This window comes from Monodelphis domestica, chromosome 3 (genome assembly GCF_027887165.1).
Source record: "Monodelphis domestica isolate mMonDom1 chromosome 3, mMonDom1.pri, whole genome shotgun sequence".
Lineage (NCBI taxonomy): Eukaryota > Metazoa > Chordata > Mammalia > Didelphimorphia > Didelphidae > Monodelphis > Monodelphis domestica.
The window spans coordinates 372,184,871-372,202,957 of NC_077229.1; the positions used below are offsets into that span (position 1 = coordinate 372,184,871).

The following is an 18,087-nucleotide window of genomic DNA, read 5'->3' on the forward strand; positions in this document are numbered from 1 at the left end:
ATACCTGGCTTTTGTGACAGAGGATGGCACTAGGGGAAGAGTTGCCAGGCTGAAGAGTGTGTGGATCTGATCACTTCAATGGGAGAGGGGCCCCAGGAGGCTGGAATCCTGAGAAGCAGAAGGTTCCCTTCTGAAAAGCAGTTGGTCTCTCAGTTTGGAGAAGCTGAAGAGGGAAGGTTGAATAAGACTTTCTCCTGAGGGTTACCCACTTTTTCCTGCTTGTGACTTCCCCCCAACATTTCCCAATTGAAGAGACTCAGTGAAGAGAAACCTGAGAAAGGCATTTTGTCAGACTTTACCTCAGTTCCTGATGCCCTGGGTCTGAACTGTGGCCAAGGGGCCAAACCCAGGGTCAGTCACCCTGACTTTCAGGGGGCTCAGGCTGTCAAAGCCTGAGTTCCCCCCAAACTCGAGGAGGGAGGGAAAAGGTTTTACCTAGAGAAAGGGACTCCCTTCCCCCATTTCCCTTTCCCAGTCTTTCCCTGCCTGTTATTCCTTTGTATTACCCTGATTGAGTTAAGTGACATTAAAGTAGTTATCTTTGCCCCAAGCTGTGAATCAAGTGTGAGTGAACAGATCAAGGGGAGAGACATCTTCATAGGAAGAAACAAGCATAAATCTGGGAGGGCAGCCATAGTTAAGGAGGGAAGGCAGAAAGGGGAAAAATCTTTAAACTCCCTTCTCCTCTCTCAGAGCCACCCCTAAACATCAGCTGTCTCTCTCCTAGATCCTTTCCCATCCCCAAACCATTTCTCCTTTACAGTTCACAAATGGAGGCATTTTTCTGAAGGGTAAGGCTAAAAGTGTACACAATCAGAGGGCACAATATACAGGAGAGGATGAATCGAAGCTGGTCATTTTCATAGCTCCTTTTATCATATCCACTCACACTCAGCCCCCCAGAGAGCTATAGTTCCTAGTCAAGTTGAATAATATTTGATTTTCATCTTTACTTGTGGGTAGGAGTGACTATTGAGGTTTTATATTTTCCTATTATTTATATTTTTATATATATTTATATTTTTTCCAACCTTGACCCAGCTTTCATCCCCTGTTCCCAGAGAGACTCTAAGCCTAGAACCTCTGCTCTACATAATTTATTAGACTGATAACTGGACAAGTCACAAGGGTACAAGATGATGCTCACACTATCCCAAAGACCAGGGCTGAGGGGGGAGGGATGGAAGCAGTTACTAGCCTTTCAGGGAAGTGCAAAGGCTAGTTTCCCCCACCCTGGAGAGAGGATAAGAGGCAAGGCACAAAAGAGACATTTGCCTAATTTTGATCAAATGAATGATGGACTGGGATGGACAAAAATAAGGATTTAGGTCATTTAGGATCTCTGAGGGTCTGCAGTAAGAAGGGGATCATTCTGTTCAGTCCCTTCCTGGTAGGGTTGGTCTAAATATAGTCTAGGGCTTATGCATGGGAAGAGTGCAATGATGCAAGATAGAGACAAGAGGAAGGGGGAGTTGAGTCAGACAGCACAGCTATCCTCCATTCCAGCAAGGAGCCAGGTTGGTCCATGAAAAACAAGACCATAACCAGACGGATATCATTGGCTTTTGCTTTGGTACGTACCATTGTGACCAGTGGAGTGCACCTATTGGATGACACCTTAGTCTCTGTAGTTCAGCTGGGCTTCAAACACCTTTAAATAGCCTACCTTCAGATACAAACAGTGTTTCAAAGTTCATGGAAAAGAGAGGCCAAGCCCATTTCTTTTTGTCACTGGTTGGTAGCAGCTGGGATTCCTTCATTCCTGACAAGTCCTTGATCTTCTCCATGACCTTTCTTGCTGACTTTGTACTTGCCTTTTCCCTTTTCTACAGATCACTAGAGACCCACGTGTGTTCAGCCATGTTGGGATCTGGACCTCAATTTTCCCAGCCAGAAATTGGACTTACTGACCACTTTGACCTCCAGCATGGTCCATTCTACCTCCAGAGGGATCCCCCTGGAATGGAAGAATGACATGCATCATGGTCCAATATCCCATAAGCTCAAACTCTCTGGCTGGGAAATGAAATTTTTGCTCCATTCCAAGTCAAACCTGGTGAGCCATACAAACTAGTAGAAGGTACAGTCATCTATGGCAGTGGACTACTTCTGACTCTTGCCTATCTCATCAGCAGTGCTCTTGACCTCCTTCTCAAACACAATCTGATCTTCCATCCCAAACTTGCACCCTGGCAAGCCACTCACTCAGAGAGCTCTTTATCACAACTCGAGCAGACACACAGGCACTCAGCATGGGCCCTTGAAGAGACTGAGGAGGTTGACCCTCTCACACACATACAAGAAGAGCTCATTGGGATGATATTTGATGCCCTATATGTAGCCAACCAATTTACACTGTCATCTGGCCTGTTCTCCCTTTTTCTTCCTCTTAATGTCTTGACGAGTGATGAATGTTTTCAGAGCTCCAGTCTCTGAGTTCTGTGAGTAGCCAAAGTTCGGGAACTCATCCAGTAGCTCGAAGAGGGGCACCAAATTGTTCTAGATGGTCTCCTCATGGATCTTGCCAAAGTAGGCAGCCATGATGTCACACATTTTAGAGTAGAACTCAAAGGCCTTTGCTGCATTGGCGTTTTACTTGGTGATGGCTGCCAGCCAGATGTTGGAGCACTTGATATGGGAGAAGCTAGTGCTCGTAGAATGTTGGTGAAGCACAAGCACCCACATATGCTTCTGTGCATGTATCACATTAACTCAGAAAGTATTTATGCCACCAATGTCATCTCTGTAGAACAGGGAGATGAAATGAAGTCCTCTTCCTTTTTTTGTTGCAAATGAAGAGACCTCCATTCATGGTGGTGATTCAGTCTCCTCTGCCTATGGCTTAGCAAACAGTTCAGGCACCTCTATTATTATTTCCATTTTATAGTTAAGGTAACTGAAGCCAACAGTTGCATACCTAGTAAGGATCAGATTTGTACATCGGTCTTTCTGAATTCAGGGGAAGTGCGCTATTTAGCTGCCTCAGTATAGCACCAATTCTGAAACCTAATGTGGAGCCATACTCATTTTCTACACTGAATTACAGCATAGTATAAAGCAGATAACACTCAATAAATTCTTGTAAATTAGTCAGAAACATTAGATTTCTATATGTAACCTACTATGTATCTAGCATTCATATATCATGAAAATGAATGCCTCACTTAATGAAATTGAATACTTTATATTGAGTATATAATCCTAAGGTCCTAAAGACAACCCCTATATATTCCAATAGCTTATAAGTATGTCTATGTACAAGTTGCATTTATTTTCTGAAACTTTGTCTTCTATACTTAGAGAAACCCCAAATTCTAAATTAAAAATTAGCATGTACAGAGATGAATTACTAGGACATAGAAGGCATTAAACAAGCAGATAAAGAATCCCTGAAGAGAAATAAGGATAAAAATTGTTCCTCTAGATCAGTTATTCTTAACCTGGGGTCCTTGAATTTATGCTTGTGGTTGTTGTTTTAATATCTCAATAGCTGTATTTCAATAGTATTGATTTGCTTCTTAAGTCTGTATATTTTATTTTATGTATTTGTATTATTTATTATTCTAGGGAATGTATAAGCTTAATCGAAATACCAAAATTGGACTATCATATAAAAATCAATTGAGAGCCTAATCTAGAACAAACTATGTACCAGTGTGTGATGCTGGATAGACTCTAAATCAGGAATAAAGCAGTTCCTCATTTACTAGAAATGTGCTTGCTTTACAAAAATATTTCTGCAACTACAAATTATGACTTAAAGAGAACTTATTTTATTATAAAACTTGTCTAGACAACCAAAAACCTGGCTAATGGCCCAGGGATTACAGTTATTTTACATGTCTAGCAGATTCAGATTTTTTTTTTCTCTTGACAGTGCCTTGCAAAATAATTCTCAATGTGTTGATGAATTCTCTATTAATTGACATGTCAATTGATTTAACTCTTTGAGCTAAGTTCAAACTGCTTCCTCATGTTTTATGAAGCAACTGTTAAATAGTTTTTTAAGGAACTGGAGTCCTACAAAGTCAAAATAAGTACTTGGTGTTACTTCCTACTGTACATCTAATTACTGTTATGATAACTACCTTAATTTTATTATTTTTTTAACCCTTACCTTCCTCCTTAGAATAAGTACTTTATATTGATTCCGAGGCAGAAGAGCAGTAAGGGCTAGGAAATGGGGGTTAAGTGACCTGTTCAAGGTCACAAAGTTATGAATTATCTGAGGCCAAAAGAATCTCCCATCTCTAGATCTGGCTCTCAATCCACTGAGTCACTTGGCTTCCCCCCATGATAACTAACTTCAGAAAAGAGTTATTATTAATTTTATTATTAATAATTATTAATAAAATTTCATTTTAACTTGTTAGGAAAAAATGTAGAATTCAGTAAAGAACAATTATACCATTAAATGATTACTTATCTCTTAGTTATGTTATTAGAGAAATGACTTTTAAGTGGATTCTTTCTGTTGCTTTTTCTCCTTATTTATACAATCTCATCTTAGACTGTATACATAAACAACTAAGAGCTAAGCACTTCCCTTTTTTCCTATCCCTGACTGAAACAGGGTAACATTAATCTAAACAATTCCCTGCTTCTCTCCAGACCAGTGAGGACTGGTCATGAGTTAGCTCTTTCTTTTTTATAATAATGCATGTGTGGTCAGTAAAGGATCTATAATATTGTGATTTGTCAAAATATAGATTGATTGCCTTATCCTGTATAAGCAGTTTTTTATATCAGGCCATAGTAATTGCTTTTTTGTTTTTAGTATCTTCTGAGTGACATTTATTTTTTTCATACTTGTGTAATTTTTTGGGGGGGGGAGGGGACACACACTCCTTAGATGGAGAAATGAGAATTGAAGTCAGTGAGGAAAGGGTTGATGAAAATGGCTTCCCTCACTACTCCTTCCCAGGGTCCCTGAATTACTTGAGGGAGACAAAATAGAGATCTCCCCATGGTGAAGGCTTGCCCCTTGTTGTCCTGATGGCTGTGTGTACCCTTAAGGGAGGTGGGGAGTCTTATCTACATGGAGAGATATGAGGGAACTCAATCCGGATATGCACTGCTTTGGGGTACTCACAAGCCTCCCCCTCCTGTCTTCTTGAAAACTGGCAACAAGATGAAGTCTGCCAATGGGTTTACTCTCTAGATGTAAAGAAATGAGATTGAATTTGCTATCTGACTGCTTGTTTGATTTAATTGTTGATTGGGGCAAAGGGTAACAGTTAGAGGGGTTGTAAGCCACCCCAAATCTCTTTCTAAATAAATCTAATTACTAAAATACACAGTTTTCTAGTAGCCAGGGGAGAGATAGAATAGGGGAGAAAGCTCTGCTCACTGATTTGAGTCCAGTATCTCAATAGTTCAGGTAATGAAAGTCTTTGAAGAAATTAGGTTTCTTGACAGGAACCAGCAATGTTTTAAACAGGAGCCCTTGATGTTGGGATTTCTGTCAGTGACAGAAATTCCTCAGAGTGGTCTTGAATGGCCCTGAGAAACAACTCCTTCTTATATCCCTTTCTGTGTCTCAGCACTCAAGACCCTGTTCCTCAGGAGAATTTCACAGAAGTCCTTGTTCAGTTCCCAATTGTTGTTCTTGCCTCATACACTGTAGAACTCTAAACTTCCATTTTCCCCCAATGGTTCTTTTGTCCTACTCCCCATCATTACACTTGTTAATTTTTTTCCAGCTTGCATGTCAGCACAATTTTTAATAATCATTTTATATTTTGTGACTGATATTCTCTCCCTTCCTTCAATACCTCTTCCCCAAGACAGCAGGTAATATGAGATAGGTTTTACAGGTGTTATTATGCAATACATAGTTCCATATTCATCTTGTTGTGAAAGAAAACAAGTATTGCTTATACTAGAGAAAAATTCATGGAGAAAAAAATAAAGAATAGCATGCTTCAATCTTCATTCAGACTCCGTCAGTTCCTTCTATGACAATAAATAGCCTTTTTTTGTCATGAGTCCTTGGAATTATCTTTGATCCTTGCATTGTTGATAATAGCTAAATCATTCATAGTTGATCAACATATGTTATTTTTTTTATAGTCCACAATGTTGCTCTAGTTCTGATCACTTTGTTTTGCATTATTTCATATGTATTTTCAGGTAGTTTTTGTGATTGTCTTCTTGGTCATTCCTTAGAGTGCAATAGTATTCCATTACAATCATATACCACAACTTATTCAGCCATTCCCCAACTGATGGACATTCCTTCAATTTCTAGTTCTTTGCCTCTACAATAAGAGCTGCTATAAATATTTTTGAATAGGTAGGTTCTTTTCTACTACCTTTGATATCTTTAAGATATATAGGCTTAGTAGTGGTCAAGGGGAATTCACAGTTTTTTGAGCTTGGTTCCTATTTGCTTTCCTGAATGGTTGTATTAGTTCACAACTCTACCAATAGTATATTAGTGTCCCAATTTTTCCACAGTTCTTCCAACACTTGTCATTTTCCTTTTTTGTTATATTAACCAGTTGAATAGTTAGAAAGTGGTACCTCAGAGGCGTTTTAATTTTCATTTCTCTAATTAATAGTGATTTGGAACATTTTTATATGACTAGAGGTAGTTTTAATTTCTTCATCTGAGAATTAATTTCCAGTTCATATTCTTTGATCACTTGTCAGTTGGGGAATGCTTTGTATTCTCATTAATTTGATTCAGTTCTCCATATATTTGATAAATGAGGCCTTTGTCAGTAACATTTGCTATAAAGATTTTTTTCCTGTTTGTTGTTTGCCTTCTCAGCTTGATTGCATTGGTTTTGTTGGTGTAAACGCTTTTTAATTTAATGTATTTGTTTATCTATTTTACATCTCATAATGTTCTCAAGATCTTGTTTGAACATCAATTCTTTCTTCATTTATAGATTTGACAGGTAAATCATTCCATGATCCTCTAATTTATTGTTTTAGCCTTTATTTTTAAATCATATATCTATTTTGACTTTCCCTGGGTATATGGAATGAGGTGTTTGTTGGTCAGTGCCTAGTTTCAGCCATACTGTTTTCTAGTTTTTCCCAACAGTTTTTGTTGAGTAGTAATTTTTTTTCCCAAAAAACTGGGATCTTTGAGTTTGTCAAATGCTAGGTTATTATGGTCATTTAGTGTCTGTTGAGTATATAATCTGTTTAATAGATCCACTGCTCTATTTCTTAGCCAGTTTCAGATGTTTTGCTGATTGCTGCTTTATAATACAGTTTGAGATCCAATAAAGCTAAGCTACCTTCAGATTTTTTGTTTCATTAATTCTCTTGATGTTACTGGCCTTTTATTCTTCCAGTTAAATTTTATTTCTTTTCTAGCTCTATGTAATAACTTTTGGATAGTTAAGTATCACACCAAATAGGTAAATTGGTTTAGATAGAATTATCACTTTATTATAATGGCTCAGTCTATCAATGAACAATCAATGTTTTTTCTAATTGTTTAGGTCTGATTTTATTTATGTGAAAAGTATTGTATAGTTGTGTTCCCTGGGTTCATCTTGGCAGATATTATAATTTCTTAATATGAAATTTCTTACAATACCACTCTTTACTGGTTACTTCTATGAACTTTAAAAATTATTCCACCCTACTCAGACAGTACTTTAGGGGAAGATAAAGTTGTAATCTCCTGATTGAACAATGAATGTACTTAGTTCTCACCTTATAGTGAAGCTAGAACTTTAAGCTAAGTCAATACAAAAAGGTGTTAAGTAACTATAAAGGATAAATTAATCCAAAAAAGGTCAAGTAACTAACAAAAGGTGAACTTAACAAAGAAGTGTGAAGTATCTCAAAAGATATAATTTAACCAGAGAAAGTGAGAACTAAAGAGTGGCAGTCTTGGAGAAAATCTAACCAAAGAAGGTGAGAAGTAAAGAATGGGCAGTCCTGGAGAAAAGCATCTGCTGTGATTGATAGACATGAAAATTTAGGGGAGGTGACACAAGAGAAAAGATCTTTAAAAAGGGGATGTAAAGGCCAGAAGGAGAGATTCGGAGATTCAGAGATTCGTACATGCAGGCATTCAGATATTCAGAACTCAGCCTGGAGGAGCTCACTCAGACAGCTTCCTTGATATAGTCTTGTAGTGAGTGATAAGACTGACTTCCCTGTCCTTTGACTCTCAAGTCAAAGTCAAAGTCAAGTCTTTGGCCAAGGCCTTTAACTCCTACCTGGCTCAGCCTGAGTCGGAGCAGTTTAAATTAACTCTTTCCTCTCTCTCTCTCTTCTCCTTAATTCCTTCTCTCTATATTAATTAAAATCACCATAATTTCCAGCTGACTTGGGTATTTTATTATTTGGGATCTTCCCTGGTGACCAATTAATTTAAATTTTAAGTCACAATGCTAAATTATCCTTTACACTTCTCTAAATAATATTTTCCCTTTCTTGATCAAACTCGAAACAGTCATCTACCCTCGGTGCCTCCACTTCCTCTCCTCATTTTCTTTTAAACCTTCTACAATCTAGTCTCCAATTTTATCCCTCAATTGAAATTACCTTCACCAAAGTTACCATTGACTTTGTAATTTCCAAAAATAGCATCATTTTCACAATCCTAATCATCTCTGATTCCCCTGGAACATTTGACACTATTAATCATCCTTTCTTAATTGGATACACTTTCTTCTGGATTTTTGTGACATTACTTTTTATTATTTCTCTTTCTATGTGTCTGACCATTCTTTCTCAATCTCTTTTGCTGTTTCATCATCTAAGTCATGCCTCCTAATAATAGGTGGACCTCTAAGCTCTATTCTGGGCTCATTTCTCTCCAAATTAAATAATAATCTCATTAGTTCCTATGAGTTTAATTATCATTTCTGTGATGATAACTCAGATCTATACTTCCAGCCCTAGTCTCCCTCCTTCACCTCAACCTAGCATCATCAAATGCCCATGTGACATTTTAAAATGGAGGTCCTATAAGCATCTCAAAGTTAATATATTAAAAGTAGACCTCATTGTCTTTCCATTACTCCTCTTCTGAAATTCAATCTCTTCATTTAAATAAAATTGTCAATCACCAATTACTGTTAGTATCTTCCCTATATCATTATTTAAACCCAGCTAGAAATTTAACCAATTAACACCATTGCTGAGATGACAAACAAAGGTTAATTGTACGAAACTTTTGTTTCCCTAACACCAGGAACATACTCTGTCCTCTACTATTTTGGACCTTAGGGAGAATGAGCTCAAACTTAAAGAAATTGCTACAAAGTATTTATTCTACCAGAGATACACTCTGAATTTACTATAGACACTGGATGAGTAACTCCCTTGCTGCATTAAGCTATAGCAACTGAGTCTGTCTACTGCTAGGCTGAATCAAGAAGGATGTCCTTCAGGATTATGAAGATGAAGATCTGACTCAGTTGCCAGCAAATCATGATATGGAATCCCTTTCCTACATGTCTGGCATCTCACTCTAATGGCTTTTTAATGTTCATATGATCATTTCCAATAGCAAGAAAAAATAGAAAACAAATACAAAAAAACAGAGACTGAAAATAAAGGTGTTCCTGATGTCATGGTGGTGGCTTCAAGTAAAAGAGGACCCTCCCTCACCTGGAAACAAACAGCAGTTCATCTTCCTGACATCAGTCCAAATCTTTCCTACAGTGTGGCCCCATGTCCCTGTGGGGGGAGGGGAGAGAGGGGGAGAGAGAGAGAAGCAGAAGGGGATATGACAAAGGTATTAAGTTTTAATTCTTTCCAGCAGAACTACATACATGTGGAACTCCTCTCTTGAGAAAAGGAACTCACCAGGTACAGGACTAAATAGCATTTTATTTCTCAAAAAAAAAAAAAAAACCACCATAGTTCAGGGGGAAGAATATAACAGTAAATTCCTGGATTGGGTTTGGGTGATCCTAGTAAAACATGCCAAAAACAGTTACTTTATCTGGAAAAGCTCTGAGGTTGCTCCTGGTTGAGATAATGATTGCTTTATCTTAGCTTTTAGAGCATTATTGTTATGACAAGGTTTCATAGGATCAGAAATCCCTGGGGAAAAAATGGAAGCTTGAGTAAAGTATATATGGTCAGTATAATCATTATTCATTTAATTTTCATACTTTCCACCAAGGAAGGAAATTCATCCTTGGATATTTACTTGGTAACCCTGAACAAGTCACTTAACCTCTGTCTCCCTCATTTCCCTCAAGTCTAAAATGGGGGTGATATTAGCACTGACATTACAGCCTTGTTGTGAAGCTCAAATGACATAATATTTGTAAAATGTTTAGTAAAGTCTCTGGCACAGTGTAAATAATAAATATGTGTTTTATCCCTTCCTTCCCTATGGCAGTCTTTTATACACACACTTAGTTCTGGCTCAGAAGCCAGTGGGAAACCTTTCCTCACCATACTGTATATAAATAGGTAGGAATCCATCATGAAATACCTAACCACACATGCTCTAAAGGGGTCAAGTAAGGCTCTTTATTACACATTCTTAGAACCAGGTTCACCAAGCATCCATGTGCTTCTAGTACACAATTCTCATTGGATAGATGATCACAGAAGATCTGTGGATAGCTATGCCTCCTAGAACAGTGCTTTCAGCCCAACATTCAGAGCCTCCATCCTGGGAAACAACCTGTGGAGAGATTAGCTATTCTCAACATTTACTAGCCAGCTGCTATCCACAGGGCAAGCAAGTCAGCCTGACTAAAGCCCGTACTTCCTGCAGATAGAGGATATAATGCAAGGACAGGAAGAGTCCCACTCTCTCCTTTTGACATGATGCAGTGAACATGGTGGTGGTGGTAAGCAAAGTGCCGGGATTTTGAAATGGCTAATTAGCCATGAGCACATGGTCTTTATTTTGTATCCTCTTTATTCCTTGATTTCTAATGATCATTTAATAAACCTCCTAAAATATAATATTTTTACTATTAAGATAATTTTCCAAGAAGTCTGAGGAACAGACAGAAGACAACATCTTTACAATAAGTCAGACCATTAGTACCACATTGAATACCATCTCCCATTTTATTCTTACATAGATCTCCAAGGTCCCTGAACCCAAGAACCTTGGACAACAATAATACTTTCCAGCCTAGCGTCCTCACTATCATCCTGGAAGTAACTCCCGTATTAATGCAATCTGGCAACTGCTCCTGCAGGTACAATAGCCACAGCTACTAAAGAACCAGAGAAGAAAATTCTTTATTTCAATATATTTTACTTTTCCAATTGTGTGTAATGACAGTATTCAACATACATTTTCAAAAATTATTAGCTCTAAATTGTCTCTCTCCCTCTCTTCCATCCCTACTGTTGGAGATGGTAAGCAATTTGATCTGGGTTATGCATGTATTATATAAATTACATGCCTCCACGTTGTTCATTATTATGAGAAAACTCATAAAAAACCAAAATCTCAAAATAAAAACAGGAATAAACTAAAGTGAAAAATAGTATGTTTTGATCTGCATCCAACTCCAACAGTTTGTTTGGAGTTAGATAACATTCTTTGTCATAAGTCTTTCAAAATTGTACTGAATCTTTGTATTGTTGAGAGTAGCTAAGCCTGTCATGATGATCACCATACAATATTACTTTTACTGTGTATAATGTTTTCCCAGTTCTGATGATTTCTCTGCATCAATTCATGTTGATATTTCTATCTTTTTCTGAAATCATTCGGCTTATCATTTTTTATAGCACAATAGTATTCCATCACTAACATATACCATAATTTGTGTCATTCCCCAACCAATAGACATTCCCTCAATGTCTAATTCTTTACTACCACTAAAAAGAGCAGCCATAAATATGTTTGTACAAATAGGTCCTTTCCCCTTTTTCATGATCTCTTTTACATACAAACCTAGTATGGTATTATAGGATCAAAGGGTATGCACAGTTTTATAGCCCTTTGGACATAGTTTCAAATTGCCCTTCATAATGGTTGGATCAGTTCTCAACTCTATCAACTATGCATTAGTGTCCCAATTTTTTCACCTCCCCTACAACCTTTATCACTTTCCTTTGCTGTCATACTGGCCAATGTGATAGACGTGAGGTGGTACCTCAGAGTTGTTTTAATGTGTATTTCTCTGATCGAGTGATTTAGAAATTTTTATATGATTTTTGATAACTTTGATTTATTCATCTGAAAACTATTTGTGTTCATATCCTTTGTTCATTTGTTAGCTGAAGAATGACTTGTATTCTTGTATTCTTATATATTTGATTTAATCAAACAAAATTCTTATCTGTGGCAAATAACTGAACTTTAGAAAAATATCTTTTGATCAGGAGAAATATCATTAAAGATAAGGCATCAACATCTCCTTTGCTTCCCCACCCCAAGGACCATGGGACTTTAGCATCTGACTTGGACTGGAACCTTCCATATGTATTGTCTCCCCCATTAGATTCTGAACTTCTTGAGAGCAGGGACTGCTTCTTTTTTATTTGTATCCCCAATATTTAGCACAGTGCTTTTACATATGGTAAGCACTTAACAAATATTCTATTCATTTATTCAGTTATCCCTCCTCTGTCAATTACATCTCAAATCATTTTCAGGAACTTCTGAAGTGGGTAGACAAATGTTCCCATTAAATAGAGGAGGAAACTAGAGCAAATGGCCTTAGATAGTTACTTTTCAAGATCACAACGCACACACACACACACACACACACACACACACACACACACACACACACACATGAGTAATTGCTAGATTTGAAACCAGGTCTTTTTTTTTAAACTTGGGTTTAAGGAAGTTATAAGAGTAGTAGATATTTATAGGCGTGATCCCAGTGCCATTTAGCATGGAAGTTTTAGCCCACTCCATTGTTTCTGACCTACAATGATTAGCCCCTTTATACATAGAGCCTGTTAGCCCCTGACTCCCAAAGGCTCACCATTTTGGTGACAGTGTAGACATCTAAAGGATTTCACCCTACTGCAGCTGAGACCTCCTAGATTCACTTGATCCACCTGCCTCTGAGTCCCCATTTGCAGGCTTTCACCAACACAACTCACAAAATCAAATTTTCTGACTTGAATACCAACATTCCATATACTGCATCACCTGAAATATGGGATAATAATTGTATTGGTCATATTATAGCCCATAGGATAATTTTGGTCAAAGAATATGTTATTTTTTTACTTTATGTAACTCTCCGTGGCTTTTTTTTTTACTGGATCACTAACTTTCAATAGAAAAAAAAAAAGATTCTTCACATTGTTTTACACATCATCGTACCAAATGGCATTGTTATTCTTAACTTGCATGTCTGTATGCTAAGGATAGTGGCCCTTTTATTAAGTCATGGTTAATTAATTAAGATTAAGAAATGTTTCATAGGAAATACAAATACTTTAACACATATTTCCACATGGGAAGTTTGGGTTTGGGTATTTTTTTTTCTGAAAGCTAAGAGTAAAATGCTTCAAAATTGAAAAGAAAGAAGAAAAATATAGGCAGGATATTATCTGAGGAAACAATAAAAACAGTGATAATCATATATTTTGGGGGGGGCATACAACTTAGGGTCAATATGTTAAGTGTAAGGAGAAAATGTTTGTTTTTTTATAAAAAGGTTGGGCTGGATTATTCAAAATTAGGGTTGCTAAGAATTTAATTAATTCCAAAGAGATTAATTTACAAAATATAGAAAAAGTGAAGCTAGAAAATCAGAGAGAGGATAAGGTAAGCTATCTAGCCTAAGCACTAAGTATTTTGTTCAAACCCCTGGCTCAAAAAAGGCAGGGGAGTTTAGTACTTAACCAGAGAGGACTCGGCCCTTGTAGCCAAGTACCTGGGGATAGAGGAAACTTCTCTCAAGAGGATTGGTCTCTCCTGAGGCTAGTCTCTTCAGAAAATATCCAGGAAAGGAGTCAGCTCTTTCACTCGCCATGTGTCAGTCATAAGGGGAGAGATTCAAGGACAGTCTCACCACATACAGGGTCTCAGGTCCAGTAATCAGATTCTTCACCAGCCTCAAACTCAAACTCAGAACTCCAGAGGAAGTCAAAGTCCTCTCTGAAGATCTCAGATGATTCTTAGATGAATCTCCTCCATAGGAAGTTGTAACTCCCTTTTAAAGACACTTTCTTTTGCATCACTTCCTTTGTCTTTCTCCACTTTTTACATGGACAAATCATAGTCTAAAGCTTTGTTTAGGACCATCCAGGATGAAGTCAGTCAATTCTGATTCATCACCCACTATTGTACACATAGGTTACAGCCTTACCCCACTCAAGTATGAATGGGGTATTTACACTTTTGGTGATTAAATCTAAAAATGGGCAGTGGAGTTAATTTCATTTTCACAATCAGGGGGAAGATTTAATTTAATCTTCACATAAGGAAATAAATTACAACCAACACTGACTTTTCCCAACTGTAAAGAGGAAATAGAAAAGAGATTAGCAAATAAATGCACTTTCTGTGGATAACTGGCTCTTGCTGCCCAAAAATATTTGCCAGAGGCATGTAGCAGTACTTTTATTCCCTAAAAGTAGTTACCTCAGCCAATGTACCTGATTTGATATTCCTATTGGGATACCTGCTGACCCAATTCTTCTCGTCCCTTATTCATTCCATCACTAACCCATGACACTTTACAGGCTGATCCCTGGAAGGGAATGTTCTCTTTCTATCAATCAAGTAAACAGGATTTATTTTTGCAAACATCTTCAACAGAATTGTCATCTGAGTAAGCCAAAGCTACTCCTGTGCACTCAGATGACAGGTGAGAGAGACTTCTTACCTGTAAGCTAAACATAGGATGGTATTCATTCTCATTAATAATGAACATGTGTGGTGGTCGTTAGACAATAAGGAAATGGATGGAAGAATTCAAGATGATAATGAGCAAGCAGAATTGATCCAAAAGAATGGGAGTGGGCTGTTGGAAGCCAGGGATAGTAGCAGATAAATCGGTAATTGGGAAAAATTGAGGCTGATTTGACACCCCTCCAATCCCATCACATACATACGCACATATAAACACATATGCACACACACACATACCTCAAAAAATGAATTAGCGTAGGAACACTGAATTTGATTCTGATTCTTTTTAATCTTTCTCCTTGTGTGTCTTTGAAGATATCTCTTAACCTCTCCTTGAGAGATTCCTGGAGAAACTGAGATGAGAGAGTTAGATTTGACCAAATCTAAGATCTTCCTAGCTCTCAAATTCTTGAAGCATAGATTTAGAGTTATGTTAGGGAGAAACTATTCCAAACCTTTCATTTTATAGTCAGGGAAATTGAAGCCAAAGTGGTTACATTGACTTAAGGCCACAGAAAGATAGGAAATGCCAAAGCTGCTCTGGAACCTAACTCTTCTGATTCTGAGTCTGTCTTTCTACTCCAGCATGTTACTCCTTCAAATTCTGTTTAATCTTTAGGGCCCAGGTGAAATTCCATCTTCTTTCTTATTCAACCTAGCACAGAATTTTTTCTCCTTTGATGCCATATAGATATTATTGTTCCAAACCCTTGTCCTCTTCCTTAGTATAAAAGGTATGTCTTATTTTTTTAATTCAATAGGATGAATTCTTTTAGAGTAGGAACTATTCTGATTTTAAGTATGGGACAATTAAGCATCATGCATTAAAGTTCATTAAGATGATTCCATGACAACTTGTTCCTTTTAAGTTTACAACAGATTTAACAAAAAAAGAAAAAGAAAAACCTGAAAAATAAAAGAGATACTTGAATGTAGAGAATGGGATGGTTCATCAGCTATGAACTAAGTGCCATCATTCTATACAGGAAATTACTAAAAATCTTAATATAAAATTAAATATATTAAATTTAGGTACTCAGATTTTGGGGAAAATTTGTATATCTAGTGTCAGTTTCTCCCTTGAACTGGAATCCTACATTACCAGTTTTGACATACAAACTGGATGTCTAAGAAACAATTCACACTCAAAATGTTCAAACTAGACTTTATTTTCCCCTTAAATTTTCTCCACTTCCAAACTTCCCTATTCTAGTCTCCAAGGTCTGTAATTTTGGCATTATCACCTACTCCTCATTCTTGCTTGACCCACAAATCCAATTTTACCAAATCTTACTCTTACTACCTTCACAGTATTTCTTCCATTTAATCCCTTCTTTGTTCTCACACAGCTATCTTATTATTGTTATGTTATATATAAGAATAAAAAAGTATTAATTTTAAAAGAATACCTTTTATTTTGTTTATACTTGGAGCAGAAGAAGGAGGAAGCAAAGGGGACAGGGTTGAGTGGGAGAGAAGAAGTAGGAGGAGAAGGATGAGGGGAGGATGTGGACAGGGAGGGACAAAGGCAAGAAGAGGAGGAGGAAGAAAAGAAGGAAGAGTGTGAGGGAGAGGAGAAAGACAATGAGAGAGAGGAGGAAGAGAGGGAGAAGGAGAAGAGAGAAGAGGGGGAGGAGAGGTGAAAGGGAAGAGGGGTGGAGGAGGAGGTAGTTAGGGGAGGCAGAAAAGGAACAGGTGAGAAGAACTGAGGGGATAAAAAGGAGGCAAAAACTTTCAAGCACAGAAAGATGAAGAGGAAGATAAAAAAATGCCAAATGAATAAGTAAATATTCATTTGTATTCATGTTGAAACTGTCAATAAAACTGAGTATGATTATCAAAACCAATTTTTAAAAAATCTGAGTGCCTAAATTTAAAGCTTTAATTGTATATTGAGATTTTTAGTATTTCCCTGTATAGAATGATGGTATTCAGTTCATAGCTGATGAACTGTCTCATTCTCTATATTCAAGTATCTCTTTTATTTTTCAATTTTTTTCTAGAGGAATAAATTAAGAATTTAATTAATTAATTTAGAATATTTTTCCAAGGTTATACGATTCATGTTCTTTCCCTTCCCTCCCTGCACCCCCCTCCTGTAGCCAAAGTGCCATTCCATTGGGTTTTGTGTGTCATTGATCAAGACCTATTTCCATATTATTGATATTTACTCTAGGGTGATCATTTAGAGTCTACATCCCCAATCATATCTCCATCAAACCATGTGATTAAGTAGTTGTTTTTAATCTGTGTTTCTGCCCCCACAGTTCTTTCTCTGGATGTAGATAGGGCTCTTTCTCATAAGTCGCTCAGAATTGTCTTGGATCATTGCATTGTTGCTAGTAGAGAAGTCCATTACATTTGATTGTGTCACAGTGTATCAGTTTCTGTGTATAATGTTCTTCTGATCCTGCTCCGTTTGCTCTGCATCAATTCCTGGAGGTTGGTCCAGTTCACATGGAATTCCTCCAGTTCATTAATCCTTTTAGTTCAAGTCTTGATCAACTTTTGTTCAGATTATTACAACAGTTTCTTCAGTGGTCTACTTGATTTAAGTCTCTCATTCTAGTCCATCCTAAACACTAAGGGCCAAGAAATTCTCCTTAAACACAGATCTGATCATGCGATTCCCCTACTCAGTAAACCCCAGGTTCTTCCTATGGCCTCTAGGAGTGAATAAGAAATCCTCTTTTTAACCTTTAAAGCTCTGCATAACCTGCCTCCAGTCTATCTTTACAATCTCATTAAATTTTAACTTCCACCCCTTACCCTTTGCTGTCTGGCCAAAATAACCTTCTTTCTGTTCTTCACATGGGCTGCTCTATCTCCTTACTCAATGTTATTGATTTTCCACATAACTAGATTGTACTCTTTACCTCTACTTCAGAGAGTCCCTCTCTTCTGTTCAGATTCAGTTCATCCATTATGTTCTGCACAAAGTCTTTCTTAGAGCAGCCTAAATCATTAATATTCTTTCTTTCATAATAATATACAACTACATTATATATATTTTTTCTTTTTAACCTGTATATTTTTATACGTATTATTGATTCTTCTCATTAAGTTCCTTATGAGTAGAAATTGCTTTATTCTTTGTGCTTGTGTCCAAAATATGTAGCATTAAGTCAGAGCAATGTTATTTAGTCATTTTTCAATCATGCCTGATAATTTGTCAACCCATTTTAGGGATTTCTCAGCAAGAATACTGGAATAGTTTACCATTTCCTTCTCCAAATATCTTTTAAAAAATTTCCAAGTTTTATGTTGATATAATATTTAATAATACTTTTCTAACATTGTGA

At 37.0% G+C, this 18,087-nt stretch overlaps 1 pseudogene; it reads right to left on the minus strand.

Moving 5' to 3' along the window:
* Positions 1-1,603: 1,603 nt before the first annotated feature.
* On the minus strand, positions 1,604-2,812 carry LOC100617394 (AP-2 complex subunit mu-like; annotated as a pseudogene).
* Positions 2,813-18,087: the final 15,275 nt, after the last annotated feature.